The sequence below is a fragment of the Peromyscus maniculatus genome, chromosome 4 (assembly GCF_049852395.1).
Source record: "Peromyscus maniculatus bairdii isolate BWxNUB_F1_BW_parent chromosome 4, HU_Pman_BW_mat_3.1, whole genome shotgun sequence".
In the NCBI taxonomy this organism is placed as follows: Eukaryota; Metazoa; Chordata; class Mammalia; order Rodentia; family Cricetidae; genus Peromyscus; species Peromyscus maniculatus.
Window position 1 is genome coordinate 119729929 of NC_134855.1, and position 16810 is coordinate 119746738.

Below are 16810 nucleotides of genomic sequence, written 5' to 3' on the forward strand. Positions count from 1 at the left end.
GAAAGAAAAAAAAATGGGGCTGTTGACCCCATATGGTGAATCGTGTTCTTCACCACCATTAAATGAATCATTCTATCAAAATCATCAAATTATGATTATTTTCAAGGAAATGGAAGTGCAATGTGACAAGTTGTGTGTTTTATAGTACTATACATTGCAGATTTATCACAATACATGGGTCGATGTTATTATTGGAAGAAACATAGTTGTTAAGATGGAAATTAAACTCAACTTGAGTATATTTATTTATGGAAAGGGAAATTTCTCGTAATCCCTGTGCTAAAGAAGCCATTGATTGATCCCTGTAACAGCTTTGTGAGTTTCACAGGGAGGGGGTAACAGTAGCAACTTAATGGTTCCTTACATCTGGAAACAGATACTACAGAATCATATCACCTGCCTGTGGCTATATACTCTTGAGATCTGCAGGTATTTGGTCTCCCAATATTTTGGTGTCAAATGACTGTTTATTTTGGCAGGATAAATTAGATGGTGATAAAATTACTGAGCAACTGAAATTTGGAAAGGGAGAGAACTGCAAGAAAAGTCGAAGGGATCTCCCTAACAGCGTGCTGGGCATAGTAGAGACAAGTTTAGCTTGCCTCATTTGTTTGAAATAGAGACAATCTAAAGAAAACAGAGGGCAATGGTATAGCCCCAGATAAGTATCTAGAACTCAGGAGGTGATTTAGGTCATTGGATATATTGTGGATGAAATGGTCACTATAAAAACATACATTTTCTTAATTCAGAAAATTCTTATTCTTTCCTCTCTTCTATTTATTCTTTGAGAGGGCTTTTACTAACTGTATACCCCATCTGTACTTTATGTACTAAAAGTGAGAAACATAGTAAGTTTATGATTGATCTGACACTGTGTTTTCTGTCTGTGAATGTTTATCTAATATAGCCTCATAAATACCATGGAATAATTAAATTTAGGCTTTTGAGACACAGTTTCTTTTCTTTCTTTCTTTTTTTTTTTTTTTGGTTTTTTTTTTTTTTTTTTTTGGTTTTTCGAGACAGGGTTTCTCTGTGTAGCTTTGCACCTTTCCTGGAACTCACTTGGTAGCCCAGGCTGGCCTCCAACTCACAGAGATCCTCCTGCCTCTGCCTCCCAAGTGCTGGGATTAAAGGCGTGCGCCGTCGCCGCCGCTGCCGCCGCCGCCGCCGCCGCCGCCGCCGCTGCCACCGCGCCACCACCACCACCCGGCGAGACACAGTTTCTTTGTGTAACTCTGACTGTCCTGGAACTCGCTCTGTAAGATCAAGCTGGCCTTGAACTCAGAGAATCTCCTTCCTCTGTCTCCTGAGTTCTGGGATTAAAGGTGTGTGCCACCACTCCCTGTTTATTTTCCTGATCTTATGATGAAGAATTTTAAATGAAAATTTCAATCTGGCTAGTCATTCATACACTCTTCTTGTCCAATATCTATTTCTTCCAACATAAGTCCAAATGTAGTTTTTTTTTATATTTCCCAAAATTTGGACTAGCCTTGGGGAAAATTCAAATATATAAAAATTGATTTCTTAACAAATTTGAGATCATTGATTTCAATATAGTTAAAATTAATGAAGAGGATGATTCAGATTTAAAATAATGGGGCATTGGAAACAGACATAATGATTAAAGAGGACCATGATGGGTTTAGGCTTTTTTTTTTCTATAAAACTTTGGGAAATACCAAGGCAAATAAAAGAAAACCACATGATTTGATATATAATTAATCTGTATCTTATTCAACTTGGGAAAGGTATAGCCAGGCTAGTAGAGTCCAGTTCCTGAATTGCTTTGAATTTTGAAATTATATTGTGTTCTGAGAAAATTAAATCTATACATATATACAACACACACACACACACACACACACACACACACACACACCTATAGTGAGAGACAGAGAGAGAGAGAGAGACTTTTTACTCTGCCTTGCCTAACGCATACATGTACGGATTGCTATCAACCTGAATGACCTTCAGAGAGAAATTCTATAATGATTACGTGTCTTTAGGAACATAATGTACCAGGGTAAGCAGTGAGCATATTCAAGGATATTGACACATGTGAATATTTTTAAGAGAAAAATGAGGAGGATTAAATAAGAAACTTAAGAGACAATAATCTTTGGCCAAGACAATTAATGACAAGGTGGTGACAGTCCACAGGTGAGCAAAGCTGGCTGCAGAATAGTTTCTGCAGAATCCTGACTTCAGAACTCCAGCGGCTTCATTCGTTCTTTGTCAGGGCAGACAGACATGACTCCATTTTGGTGTTAACAGCTTTCACAGCGTGTTCGTTTCTTGGTGAAACTTCAGGTATGATCAGAGTGAGTGTTGGTGGTGAAGGAAAGGTGGAAGCATTCAAATCGGACAAGGGCTGGTAAATAAGAGGACAACTCTATCTGCTATCTCCAAATGCTAAGATCAGAAGTGGAATAAATATTGACTTACATCCCATGTTCTCACTGTCAATTTTTTTGAGCATACAGGTACTTTATGGATTTTCTAGTCTTTCTTGGCCTCTATCACAATATCATCCTAAAGTCTCCTATGGCAGACTCTTGCTATCAGTGTCATTCTCAGGAGCCTAAGCTTTGCTGTGCTGAAAGCATCTCCAAAGTTTCCCCTCTTGGCATCAGCTAAAAGGCCAAGCTTTTTGTTTGTCACTGATACCATGGACTCACAAAGACACTCTGATGATGAAATATAGTGTACCCAGTTTGCATTTGTTGAATGACCACACGTAATAAAAAAAGATGCTCTGTTAGAAAGTGAATGGCAATAAGAATATAAGCCAGATTTTACTTACACTAAGATTATTTTCCTAGGAAATAAAGTTAATAATTGATATATGGTTTAGTGGATTTATGCGATTATGGGCAGACTACAAAAGGAGTGTTTACTATAATGGTGTATATTACTGTAATTTTCAGGAGTGTTTTTCTAGATAATGTATTAGACGGGGAAATTATGATATATTTTTACTGTTAAGAGCCACCCAGTGCCAATAGAGATCTCTCAAAACTAGATAATGTTCCCGTCATGAGTCATAGATCTTGAGAAGTAACAGCTTTTAATGAGAAAGAAGGCAGCCCTGCACCTTCAGTGCTACCTCTAGGCATGGCAGTAATAAGTGATTTTGGAATTCTGCATTGGTCTCACTCTAGTGTAGGTTTTCATTTTAAGGCGTAGTCAAGTGAATCTTATTTTCTTAGACAAGTTCCCTTCTGAGAGGGTTGCCATGGCAATGAGTTCTCAGCCAGAAATTCTTAAATGTTGGTTTTATTTCATTATCTGAGTTTCTATTACAGGCCACATCAATCAATGCAGTCCCTTCTTGAAGAAGACTTTTGTAATCTTAAGAAGCTAGCCCTCTAATTCATTACCTCTGCTCCTCTGCCTAACTTGATGTCGCCATTTCCCAGCCAGCTCTTCATCTCAAAGAACCCGTTTTGTAGAGCCATGTGTTTGATCTGCCTTCCTACTTGCTTTTGAGGTGGCATCTCACTTGTTTCTCCACCATCTCATTTATAAAGAATGATACTGTCTCCTGTCTTTCTAGTCGGGTTTCTCATAGCAATATGACTAATGACACTATTAATAAATAACAAGAACAAAATCATCTTTTCATTTGAGCCTCCCTTTATGGTTTACAATAGTGTGCTGCTGTATATCATCTCACTTGGGTTTCACATTTTCTAGCCAGTTGCCTGATACTTTGGTTTAGCCAAAGTGGGAAAATAAGGCTAAAGGAAGACTTTTTCTTGGTCAGTCTTTCCTACTCCTGCCCTTTACAGAATACCTTCATCTGGTGTAGGGTAAAGAAGCAGTTTGTGATAATACACTCATTGAATTGTTATTATTTAGAAGGCAAGTGCTCAAGCATGGGCAGTGGATCAAGGAAGAGTAAGAACATGCAATAATGGAAATGTATACATTATCCCTAAAAACAGATAATGACCCACCCAATCCCATATTTTCATAAACTTCACATTTGTTCTACTGGTGGCCATACAAGGATGATTATTTGTATTATTGAGAAGTAACTGGTCATTTAGTGATGGAATATAGAGTAATAGGAACAGTTAATATTTCTGAACTCTTACTTCACGCCACCCTTTGCATTTCAACCAGTCTTGAAATAGAAAGTGTACAGAGATGGTGGGATATTGACCCCTTCTGCCTTGTGCACAGTAGTTTAATATTTATAAATATAATTCCAACATAACAAATGGAATTCACACAATCTTTTTTATAATAAGTGAGAGGTGGTTCTGGTAAAATTGTGAACCATCAGTTTTAGTTAAACTTTGTCGTGGATAGGACAAAACTATATTTAATATGCTGAATCTAAGGCAGTATACTCAAAGATTTTTATTTTTGAGCCAAGACATCTAAGTTCTCTTCCTCTTCAGTTGACACACAGTGTAATACAGATGTGAGAAAGGTGGCAGTTAGTGTACATATAATGTAGAATGCATGATCCTGTAAATGTTCAGATGATATTTGGTGGCAAAGAAATAGTATCACAATATTGCACCACTTTGCTTGATTTTTTTCAATATCTCTTTATTGATTTATAATTCAAAGTGCAAAAGAGTCAGTTAGCCAAGTTTGTATCTTTGTAAGTCTTTCCTCAGCTAGAAGGCACTATTGGAGGCAAGCTATTTGATTAGTAGATTTTCTAGTTTCCTTTATGTTGCTACTATAAACACCATGGCTCAAAGCAATGTAGAGGACAAGAGTTTACTTGATTTACACTTCCAGCTTTTATTCCATCATAGAGGGAAGTCAGGGTATGAACTGAAGCAGAAACGATGAAGGAGTACTGCTCACTGCCAATGTTTGGCTAGCTTTGTCACATAGCCCATTCCTACCTGCCTAGGGATCATGCCACCCACAGTGGGCTAGGCCTTCCCACATCAATCATCAATCAAAACAATCTCGCACAATCCTGACAACAGGCCAACCTAATCTTGCCAATTTCTCAGTTCCTTCTTCCTAGGTGACTGTAAATTGTGTCCAGTTGGCAATAAACACTGACCAAGACAGTAGGTTGTCTTCATTTTATTATTAAAGGAATCTTTCTAGTTTATAACTTCTCTTAATCTTTTCTTTTGTATTGTTTCGTGTAGCTAGAATTTTCCTGCCTTGCCCACAGTCAGGACAAATCTTTGTCACCCACCAGTCCCACAGCTGCTCAGACCCAACCAAGTAAACACAGAGACTTATATTGCTTACAAACTGTATGGCTGTGGCAGGCTTCTTGCTAACTGTTCTTATAGCTTAAATTAATCCATTTCCATAAATCTATACCTTGACACGTGGCTGGTGGCTTACCGGCGTCTTCACATGCTGCTGGTCATGGCTGCAGCTCGCAGTGTCTCTCTGCCTCAGACTTCTGCTTCCCAGAATTCTCCTCTCTCCTTGTCCCACCTACTTCCTGCCTGGCCACTGGCCAACCAGTGTTTTATTTATTGACCAGTCAGAGCAATTTGACATACAGACCATCCCATAGCAGTTTTGTACTTTGCACATTGCCTTACATTTCTATAAAGTCCCCAATGAATTATGTTCACCTCTTCATGTGAGAATACCTGAAACTCTGTTTCATCTCATCTATACTTGAAAGATTTTTTTTAGTCATTCTGTGGTATTTGTTTACAATCAAAGGCCAAGAATAGTATTTAAAATAATAAAAAGTACAAAACTTCTCAATTTGGTTAGGTTTGTCAGCTTAATTGTTTTTACTTTTTTTATCAAAGTAGAGAGCATTCATAGGAAATCACTAGTGGTTTCTGCAAGCATGTCTTCCAGACAAAATATTGGCCCAGCACACTGTCAAAGAGAGTATGTTCTCATGAAATTTGTATAGAAACAGTAAACAGGTTTGCCATGCAAGCTTTCGTCTTGAGTGCTTTCTTTTCTCCCGACATGAACAACAGTTATTAGATCACTGCATCACAAGGAAATAGTCAATTCAAAACACAGACTGCAGAGTCCCAAGTCTGACATTACGTTTGAACAACTGAGCCATTCTGGCATATATCTCCAGGGTTAATAGTTTAGAGCAAAAGCAATGGCTTTAAATTGTGCATTTTTTCCTCACAAATGTTCAGATTTATTTGGGGAGAAGAGCAATTTCAATGTACGGATTTTAAGCCATTTGTAAACTGTTGAACTGAGAGACCAAGATAGCAAAACAAATAAAACCAATAAAAAATTTTAAAAAGTAAATATTTCATTGGCAAGAAAGTGTTCTCTCTCTCTCTCTCTCTCTCTCTCTCTCTCTCTCTCTCTCTCTCACACACACACACACACACACACACACACACACACACACACACACACACCTTGTTTATATGCAATTCAATGGAATTGCAAGGAGAGTATTATTTCCTAATGGGAAATTTGTTACAGATTGGTTGATTGGTTTCAATCACAACATAGCTTTCTTTGTTTTATATAGGGACAAACACATAACTTTAAGACATAGAAAAGGGGAAACTTTGGCTTCTTGTGGTGTCTCATGGAAGTTGGGTAGGTTCAGACTTCTAATTATGGATTAAATTCATTTTAATCCATGTAGACAGAATTCTTTAGTGCTGTTTCGTCATATCTTGTGAGCCAATGTTCTAGGATTTTCTTTCTCCAAATAAACTATCAGGCAAACCATCCCAATGTTGTATAAGAGAAAGACTTGTGGAATAAATTAAGAAGTAGGTCTCCTGTGCTGACAACCGAGCTTTGGCTCAGGGCCATTTCCGGGTCTGTGACCCTGCCACAGACAGAGTTTGTATTGAGCTCTGTGCCTCCTGTTGCCATCGGGGTTCTTGAGACTGCCCAGAATCTGAACTGCCACATGGGGCCAAGCTAGAGCCTGGGGACCATGCTGCTGTTGGACCCATCCAGATCTGAGAGGCCTTCGCCGCCACCAGTTCCATGGTGACAACCGGTCCCAAGCTAATGCCAATGACCACATCTGGGTCCGTGGTCCTGCAGCAGCTGAGTTCTGTGTGGATATCCATACTCCTATTATCACAGAGGCCCATGCAAACCATGTGTTGAACCATGTGTTGAAGTATAAGGGCCCTGCTGAACTGGCCCAACCCCTCACTGGCTGAGTGACCTGTCCCCTCTTCACAGGAGAGCTAACCCTGAATCTCCCTGGCTCTGGGATAAATGTCCCTGATGACCCAGCACTGGAAAGCTAACCTGCCCCTAATAAGACAGCTACCTCCTTACACACACTTGGGGAAGCTCAGCCCCTGAACTGCCACATGGGGCCAAGCTAGAGCCTGGGGACCATGCTACTGTTGGACCCATCCAGAGCTGAGAGGCTTTCGCTGCCATCAGTTCCATAGTGACAACCGGTCCCAAGCTAATGCCAATGACCACATCTGGTTCTGTGGTCCTGCAGCAGCTGGGAACTGCTTGCCCCTCACCATGCCCCAGGAGAGCTGGCTCTGCCCCTGACCTGAGAGTAGTGGTCCCAGTGGCCTAGAGTAACAGGCCCAGCTGCCACCTAGGTACACATCCAGGGCTTGGGGTAGGAACACCACAACATTTACCCCTTCTATGACCTGCTAGGGTATGTGAAGGGACTGATCCTGTGGAACCCTGGATGAAGGCTCTTCATGACTTGGGGCAACAGCAGGATTTCTGAGAGAAGTGTTGGTGGGGATCCAGTATTGATGGTGTACCAAAGCTAGAGGCCTTGATCCTGACTAACAACTCATAATACAATGAACATTTGTATGTGGGGCTCTTTATACAAAAGGGTATACTGCATGACATATAGCAGCTCTCGGTGCCACTAAGATAACAGAAGAAGCAATGGAGAGATGGGAAAAGTGAAGTGGTTTTCTTTTTTTTTAAATTGTTTCTTATTTTTATTCTTTTTTCACTTTCCTTTGGGGAAGATGCTGCAGGAAGAAGGGGTGGATGTAGGGAGACTGGGAGATGAGTGGCATTGGGGTATATGGCGTAGGATTCCCAACGAATCAATAAAAAAAGCAGATATCATATATTTTATTGAATCAAAAGAGGAAAAAGCAGATAAAAAAGGGGGTAGGTGAGGTGACAAATGAGTAGAAAGACCACCTGTCATACTTGTGACACATTCACATGCCCCATGTCTCTCTCTGCCACCTCAGCCTTCTTTCACGTGGAACGGTTCTGAACAAGGGACCATGGTGGATGGTTAGGACCTTGAACAGCCACACATACTTTTTCAGAAAGACTCAGGGATAGATGAACCTGATGAGCAACTCTCCAGTTAACTACTGACTGTCAGTGTTTGAGTGCAATCACGTCAAAATGAGACTGCAATGTCTATCTTCCCCAGGAGGCTGATTTAGGGTGATCTTGCTACTATCCTGCAGATGACATTATCCATGCCTGCAATCTGATCTAAGGCTCACTTTGTATAGAGATAAACCATTGTGTACCATTCTTTCTTCAGTTAGTTTTGTATCACTGTGAAGAAGTTAAAGGGATGAATTGTTTACTTATGGCTCATGGTTTCAGAGGTGTCAGTCCATGAGCAGAGCACTTTGTGCATCATGGCAACCTGAAAGTGGCAGATCAAAAGGTAACACCGGAGGAACTAAGCAACGCAGGCACCTGCTCCTCGGACATAGTCCCAGAGACTTATTACAGCTAGGTCCTACCTCTTACCTTTTCCTAACTTAGCATGATAATGTCCTATTACAGATCCATCAAGGGATTAACCCATTCTTAAGTTAGAGCTCTTATGATTTTATTGCCTGTGTAAATACTATCAGAGGCACCCTTAGTTGTTTCTCAATCGAGGAAAGTTGACAATTAAAATTAAACACTATAATCATTTTTATCATATAACAAATCTTAGAAAGTTTTAACTCAATTTCATTTTTCACATACTCTTGAATCATGCATGTACACATATCTCCCCTGAAGTGCTCGTTAAACTGTAAACAAAACTTAAAATGTGTTTTATAGATAGCCCTTTTCTGCTGCCTCGGGGACAAGCCTCCAGCAGCACAGGGCTCAAAGGGAAATCCACAGAATCAGTGTACTGTTTGTTTTTTTTTTTTTTTTTATCCGAGGGGGTTAAGGGAAAGAGACACACACACTCTCTTGATGGTTTTCCTCTTTATTCTTCTTCTGTATTTTCTATTTTATGTCCTATATTCTCTTGTATCTATCCAGAAATGTCCCTCTGTCTCTCTTGATGTTTTCCTTCTAACTCTATATTCTTCCTTATTTTATCATTCTTGATGTTTTCATTCTGACTCTTTCTGTATTCTTCTATATTCTCTTTATTTTTCTTCTACAGTTTGTATATCCCAGCAAAATCTTTCAGGTAATATAGGAATTACAATGTGGCTACATTCTACTTTTCAAGTGAATTATTATAATGGATACAGGTAAAAATGTGTTTTTCATCTCCCTTATGTGGTTAAAACAAAGTCATGCCAAGAAACCACATACATTTACATCTAAGCAACTTGTTACAGATCAACAGAGTGTGGACAAGCAGGGAGTATTTTTTTCTCAGCTATTTCTTTTACTGGCAGGCTGCATATTGTGGTTACAAAAAAAGACTAGCCACTTTATTTTTTATCTTGAAAGGTAATCTTATAAGGAATCACAGTTATCTAAACTTTTATACATGAGAAACAATCAGTCAGCTCTACTTTGAATCTTTAAGGTGCATACCCACTCATCAATAGCTTTTATATCAGAAGATTGAGGGCAAAAAATGGGTGCAAGGAAATAATCATTCTCTTTGTTCATCAACCTATCTGAGCAGGGAAAGTATGTCAGCTAGTAACAATTGGGCTGCTTTGTATTTTTGACCCTAACCTAATGAATCTATAACTCAGCTATGTGTCCTTGTGAACTTTAGATTGTTTTCTAGGGTTTTTCATCTCAAAGCTTTTATCAAAACATCTAATCTAACCTGAAGCTATTTTAAGGGTTTGTTTCAGCTAGGATGCACACTGAAACCTGTGAATTCATCTTTCAACATTAAGATTAAAATAATTTGGTTAGTTTGGATAAGGGCATGTCTATCTTGTTGATTTTCTCAAAGAACCAATTCTTTGTTTCATTAATTCTTTGTATTGTTCTCTTTGTTTCTATTTTATTGATTTCAACTCTCAATTTGATTATTTCCTGGTGTCTATTCCTCCTGGGTGACTTTGCTTCTTCTTTTTCTAGAGCTTTCAGGTGTGCTGTTAAGTCACTAGTGTGAGATTTCTCCAACTTCTTTTTGTGGGCATTTAGTGCTATGAATTTCCCTCTTAGCACTGCTTTCACAGTGTCCCATAAGTTTGGGGATGTGGTATATTCATTTTCATTGATCTCTAGGAAGTCTTTAATTCCTTTCTTTATTTCTTCCTTGACCCATTGGTGATTCAGTTGAGCATTATTCAGTTTCCATGAGATTGTAGGCTTTCTGTAGTTTTTGTTGTTGAAATCTAACTTTAAACCATGGTGGTCTGATAGAACTCAGGAGGTTATTCTAATTTTTTTGTATCTGTTGAGATTTGCTTTGTGGCAAAGTATATGGTCAATTTTAGAGAAGGTTCCATGGGGTGCTGAGAAGAAGATATATTCTTTTTTGTTAGGATGAAATGTTCTGTAGATATCTATTAAGTCCATTTGAGTCATAACATCAGTTAAGTCCTTTATTTCTCTATTAAGTTTTGATTTGGCAGATCTGTCCAGTGATGAGAATGGGGTATTGAAGTCTCCACTATTAATGTATGGGATTTTATATGTGGTTTAAGCTTTAGTAATGTTTCTTTTACATATGTGATTGCCCTTGTGTTTGGGGCATAAATGTTCAGAATTGAAACTTCATCTTGGTGGAACTTTCCTGTGATTAGTATGTAATGCCCATCTTGAACTCTTTTGATTGATTTCAGTTTGAAGTCTGTTTTGCTGGATATTAGGATGGCTACACCAGCTTGCTTCTTAAGACCTTTTGATTGGAAGGAATTTTCCCAACCTTTTATTCTTAGGTAGTGTCTATCTTTGAATTGGAGGCGATAGAGCTAAACAGAGAATTCTCAACAGAAAAAGCTCAAATGGCTGAAAAACATTTAAGTTATTGCTCAACATCCCTAATCATCAGGGAAATGCAAATCAAAATGACTCTGAGATACTACCCTACACCTGTCAGAATGGCTAAGATCAAAAACACTGAAGATAGCTTATGTGGGAGAGGATGTGGAGCAAGGGGAACTCTCCTCCACTGTTGGTGGGAATGCAAGCTTGTACAGCCACTTTGGAAATCAATATGGTGCTTTCTTAGAAAATTGGGAATCAATCTCCCTCAAGACCCAACTATATCACTCTTGGGCATATACCCAAGGAATGTTCAAACATACCACAAGGGCACATGCTCCACTATGTTCATAGCAGCATTGTTTGTAATTTCAAGAACCTGGAAACAACCTAGATGCCCTTCAACTGAAGAATAGATAAATAAAATGTGGTACATATACACAATGGAGTACTACTCAGCAGAGAAAAACAATGACATCATGAGGTATGCAGGCAAATGGATGGATCTAGAAAAAATCATCCTGAGTGAGGTAACCCAGACTCAGAAAGACAAACGTGGTATGTACTCACTAATAGGTGGATACTAGATGTAAAGCAAAGGATGACGAAACTGCTACTCACAACTCCAGGGAGGCTACCTACTAAAGAAGACTCACAGGGATTCCTCAATGACAGAGAAATGGATGAGATCTACGTAAGCAAACTGGATGTGAGGTGGGGCTAATGAAGGGCAAGGGATGGGGGAAAGAGAGCTTAGGGGAGCAGGAGATCCCAGCTAGGTCAAGAACAGAGAGGAAGAACAAGGAAAGAGATACCATGATAAATGAAGACCCCATGGGAATAGGAAGAAGCAAGATGTTAGAGAGGTCCCCAGAAATCCACAATACACTACTGGCAATGGTCGAGAGAAAGCCCGAACTGACCTACTCTGGTGATCGGATGGCTGAACACCCTAACTGTCGAGACAGAACTCTCATCCAATGACTGATGGAAACTGTTGCAGAGATCCACGGCCAGACCCCAGGTGGAGCTCCAGGAGTCCAATTGGTGAGAGAGAGGAGGGATTGTATGAGTGAGAGATGTTGAGACCATGATTGGAAAAAACACAGGGACAAATAGCCAAACTAGTGGAAACATATGAACTATGAACCAATACCTGAATAGTCCCCATGGAACTGGACCAGGCCCTCTGGATAAGTGAGACAATTGATTAGTTTGTACTGTTTGGGAGGCCCCCAGGCTGTGGGGCAAGGACCTGTCCTTAGTGCATGAGTGGGCTTTTTGGAGCCTGGGGCCTATGCTGGGATACTTTGCTCAGCCTGGGTGAATACAGGAGGGCACTGGACTTGCCTCTACTGAATCTACCAAGCTGAGTTGAATCCCTAAGTGAGTCCTTGCCCTAGAGAAGGTGGGAATGGGGGGTGGATTGGGGGGAGGGGGCGGGTGGGAGGAGGTAAGACAGCAGAATCCTTGGCTGATATGTAAAATTAAATTAATTATAAAATTAAAAATAAAAGAAAGGAAAAAAGATTAAAAGAATTTGAGCCATCCTGGCTTCTGGGAAATCAATTGTTTTCTTTAATCGTTAATCTGAACTGTGATCTATGTAGCTCCTTAGGTGAAACTCATAGGCCCTAGCTGTGTGACAATTCCATGTATATACTTTAATCAACAAAACTCTACTTAAACTAACATTATTATTATCACTTATATAGTACAGCTTAAGAAAAAATTATGTTCATAATAATCTACAGGTAAAAATGCCCAGTAGAATAGGATATTAACATGAGATAAACACGCTGCATTACAGGCAGTGGGGATCACCTCTTTATCTCAACCTGCTTATAATTGGAAGGTCTACATTCCACCTCTCAAGGCTACCATTATTGGAAGTCAGGGAGTTTATATATAGATTTTGAGGTGACACAAGTCAATAGCAATGGCCTATCACTGACTAATAGTCATTTACTGATATTTGCCATGCTATCTTATACAAAATGAAATATGTGTACTACATTATTTGAATATACTGACATCTTCCCTGTAAGAAAAAAGAAGGGGTCCTGGTGGCCATATCAGCAGGTGGCAGTTGAAGTTTGAGGTGTCAGCACACAAGGAGGCAAACTCCTGATGGATAAATCATGGATAGACAAGACCCCAAGACCACAAACTCCAGAGTAAGATGGCAGCAGCAAACATGTAAAGGCACAGCAGAAGCAAAAAATACTCTGGAGTTTGTGGTCTTGGGGTCTTGTCTATCCATGATTTATCCATCAGGAGTTTGCCTCCTTGTGTGCTGACACCTCAAACTTCAACTGCCACCTGCTGATATGGCCACCAGGACCCCTTCTTTTTTCTTACAGGGAAGATGTCAGTATATTCAAATAATGTAGTACACATATTTCATTTTGTATAAGATAGCATGGCAAATATCAGTAAATGACTATTAGTCAGTGATAGGCCATTGCTATTGACTTGTGTCACCTCAAAATCTATATATAAACTCCCTGACTTCCAATAATGGTAGCCTTGAGAGGTGGAATGTAGACCTTCCAATTATAAGCAGGTTGAGATAAAGAGGTGATGGAAGAGTCCTGATGATATGATTAGTACCTATATGAGAAGAGACCTGATAAATAGTTCTTGAAAATTACACACACACACACACACACACACACACACACACACAGAGAGAGAGAGAGAGAGAGAGAGAGAGAGAGAGAGAGAGAGAGAGAGAGAGACATGCCTGCACATGTGTGCACACATGCAGTGGCATGTCTTCTGACACATGTTCACTCAAAAATAATAATAAAATATATTTTAAAGGGATATTATTCAAAAGTATCTATTGACTAACTGCTATATCCCAGTCACTGTTCAAAATACCTAAGTTGTTATTTTCCCTGTAGACCTTACAATCCACTGGCAACAACTTTTATTATTCCTAAATGATTTCATGTATTTCCAGATATTATTACATTTAGGGGAAATTATCTTGTCATCTACTTGGATCTTTGGGAAGATTTTAAAAAAAGAAAGAGAAAAGGATGAATATAGATCCAATAAATGTCAGCCTTATGAAATAGTAATAATGTAATTTTTGAACTTTTCGTGCTTTTTGCCTACTCTGGGAAGATAAAGTCTCATGTGAAAATGTCAACAATAGCAAAAGAATTGAACAGGTGACATGTTCTAAAGCTTAAAACTGAGCCATTTCTCCACCTGGTCCATGTTTCTTGCAAGAAACTGAGCTGCAGCTTTTTCCCCCATTAACAGAACAATTGCTATTGTCCTCAAAAGGCATTGTGTAGAAGTGGAAAAGAAGATGGGCGGTGGTGGCACACGCCTTTAATCACAGCACTCGGGAGGCAGAGGCAGGTGAATCTCCATGACTTCAAGGCCAGCATGGTCTACGAAGTGAGTTCCAGGACAGGCTCCAAAAGCTACACATAGAAACCCTGTCTCAAAAAAAAAAAAAAAATAGAAAAATTTGAAAAAAAGAAATAGAAAAGAACTCACTCTGTAGTTCAGAAACCCAGGACAAAACCTGACCTGACACAATCAAGATTTGGATCACCAGACATGGCACATGTCCCCAGCATAAACACCTTGCTGAGATTGTTTAGGAAGGATTCTACATTGACTTCCTATCATATCCTCACAAAAACAAGCAAAAAGTTGATCCAGTCATTGGTAGAAGCAATCAGGCAAAGCTAGGCATGGTGGGATACACCTGTAATCCCAGCACTTGGGACGCTGAGGGAGGAAGGTTTGGAAGGCGGGGCAGAAGGAAGGCAGAAAGATTAGGCAAATTCAACAGGGAAGAACATTCCATAAAACAACTTGTTAATCAATACTCTTCTCTTTGAAAGTGTTAAGGTCCAGAAGAAATACAAGAGACATCCTAAAATGTATGGCCCTTACACTATTTTATTTTTTAAATGTGATGTCAGCCTTACATTCCTTTATGAGATGAATCCCATTTAGTTTTACCATGCTAACAACTTTTTATTGAATCAACTTCACAAGATGAATTGGTTTATAATTTTAGAGTAATACGTATGGTTTTGTTTATGGCACAAAAGAACTGATAAATATCTCTTCTTTTGAGTCTGTAAAATGTTGATACTCATTAAATATTTGGAAGTATATTTAAGAATTTTAAGATATTACATATAATTCATTTATTTAAATTATATTTTGATATCTTAAATATTGCCAATGAATGATAAATTACACCACACTGTCAAAAATGGAAAAATTAGAAACTCACAGATCATAAATGTTATTGTTAACTGTATTCAATTATCAGTTTTATGATTCCATTTTAGCTTTGCAAAAACATACAGGATATTTACCACAGAAAACTCTCAACAGATCTTAGAGTGCAAGAGGCCAATAAGGAAGCATTTTTGTGACATTGTCCTGCAAGACAGGAAAGGACACAGGACTGAGGTCACTAGGTGTAGGCTGTACTCAGGAATGTGCATGACCTTGGAGTAAGGAGCTTCTCTCAGTTCAGTTGAATTTGTACAGTACCTGCTCGCTGAGGGCCGCCTGCTGTCAACACTCCTAGCCTCTAGAGAAATCAATCCTTCTTTAATGCAGGGTCTAGATAGTGCATCACAATATCCACCACACCTGACTGTAGCACAAATGAGTTTCATGAATAGAACCTAGTGTATGTTCATATCTGAGTCTAATCCCAGAACTCAGGAGGTAGAGCCAGGCTGATCTCTGTGAGTTCCAGGCCAGCCTGGACTACAGAGTAAGATCCAGGACAGGCACCAAAACTACACAGAGAAACCTTGTCTTGAAAAATAAATAATAAATAAATAAATAATAAAAGAAAAAAGAAATATGTAACTGAAAGTTTTCCTGTGCCCACCTGGTCCCACAGCTGCTCAGACCCAAATGAACACACAGAGGCTTATATTAATTATGAACTGTATGGCCTATTGGCTCAGCCTTCTCATTAGCTAGATCTTACATCTTAAATTAACCCATTTTTGTAAATCTATACTGTGCCACGTAGCTTGTAGCTTACTGGTATCTTTACATCTTGTTTTTCATGGTGATGGCTGGCAGCATCTCTTCTGTTTTGCCTTTCTCCTTCCTCTTCTCTAGTTAGAATGTCCTGCCTTAACTCTATTCTACCTCACCATTGGTCAAACAGCTTTATTTACCAACCAATCAGAACAACGTATTTTCACAGCATACAAAAAGACATTCTCCCATCAGAAATGAGTGGTTCTAGAAAATTATACAAAAAGGCAGGTTCTTTGCTTCCTTGCTTTTTTAAGACCAAACAGTAAAAAACAAAACCAACAACAACAACAACAAAAAAGAGGGAGTAGGCTGAAGAGCATTTGCTTTCTGCTTGCATTCTTTAACATGTGCATCCTTGGTTCCATGCTTTGTTTGAGCATCTTGCTTATTACCAGAATAAAATACAGAGGAACACACCCAACAATATAGAAGTATATTGAATTATACATTATATGCAGTAGGCCCAGGAAGTTTATAAGCTAATTGTTAAAACATAACCTGAATAAAATTATAAAAGTTATGACTTAATAATTTACATTAAATATGAATGTAGTAAATACTACATATAACTTATTAATTTGTTTTACTATTTTTTTCTGTTATTTATACTTGGGTTTTGCCTATTGTACCTGCATGGTGGGATTACTGTATAGTGATGTGCCATCTCTTCCCAATTATATTTACAGGGTCATATAGGTAGCGT

At 39.0% G+C, this 16810-nt stretch overlaps 1 protein-coding gene across 4 annotated transcripts in view; it reads left to right on the forward strand.

Annotated features, from left to right (window-relative positions):
• Macrod2 (mono-ADP ribosylhydrolase 2) overlaps nucleotides 1-16810 on the forward strand; it is a 1982629-nt gene that overhangs the window by 1151660 nt on the left and 814159 nt on the right. The window lies entirely within an intron of this gene.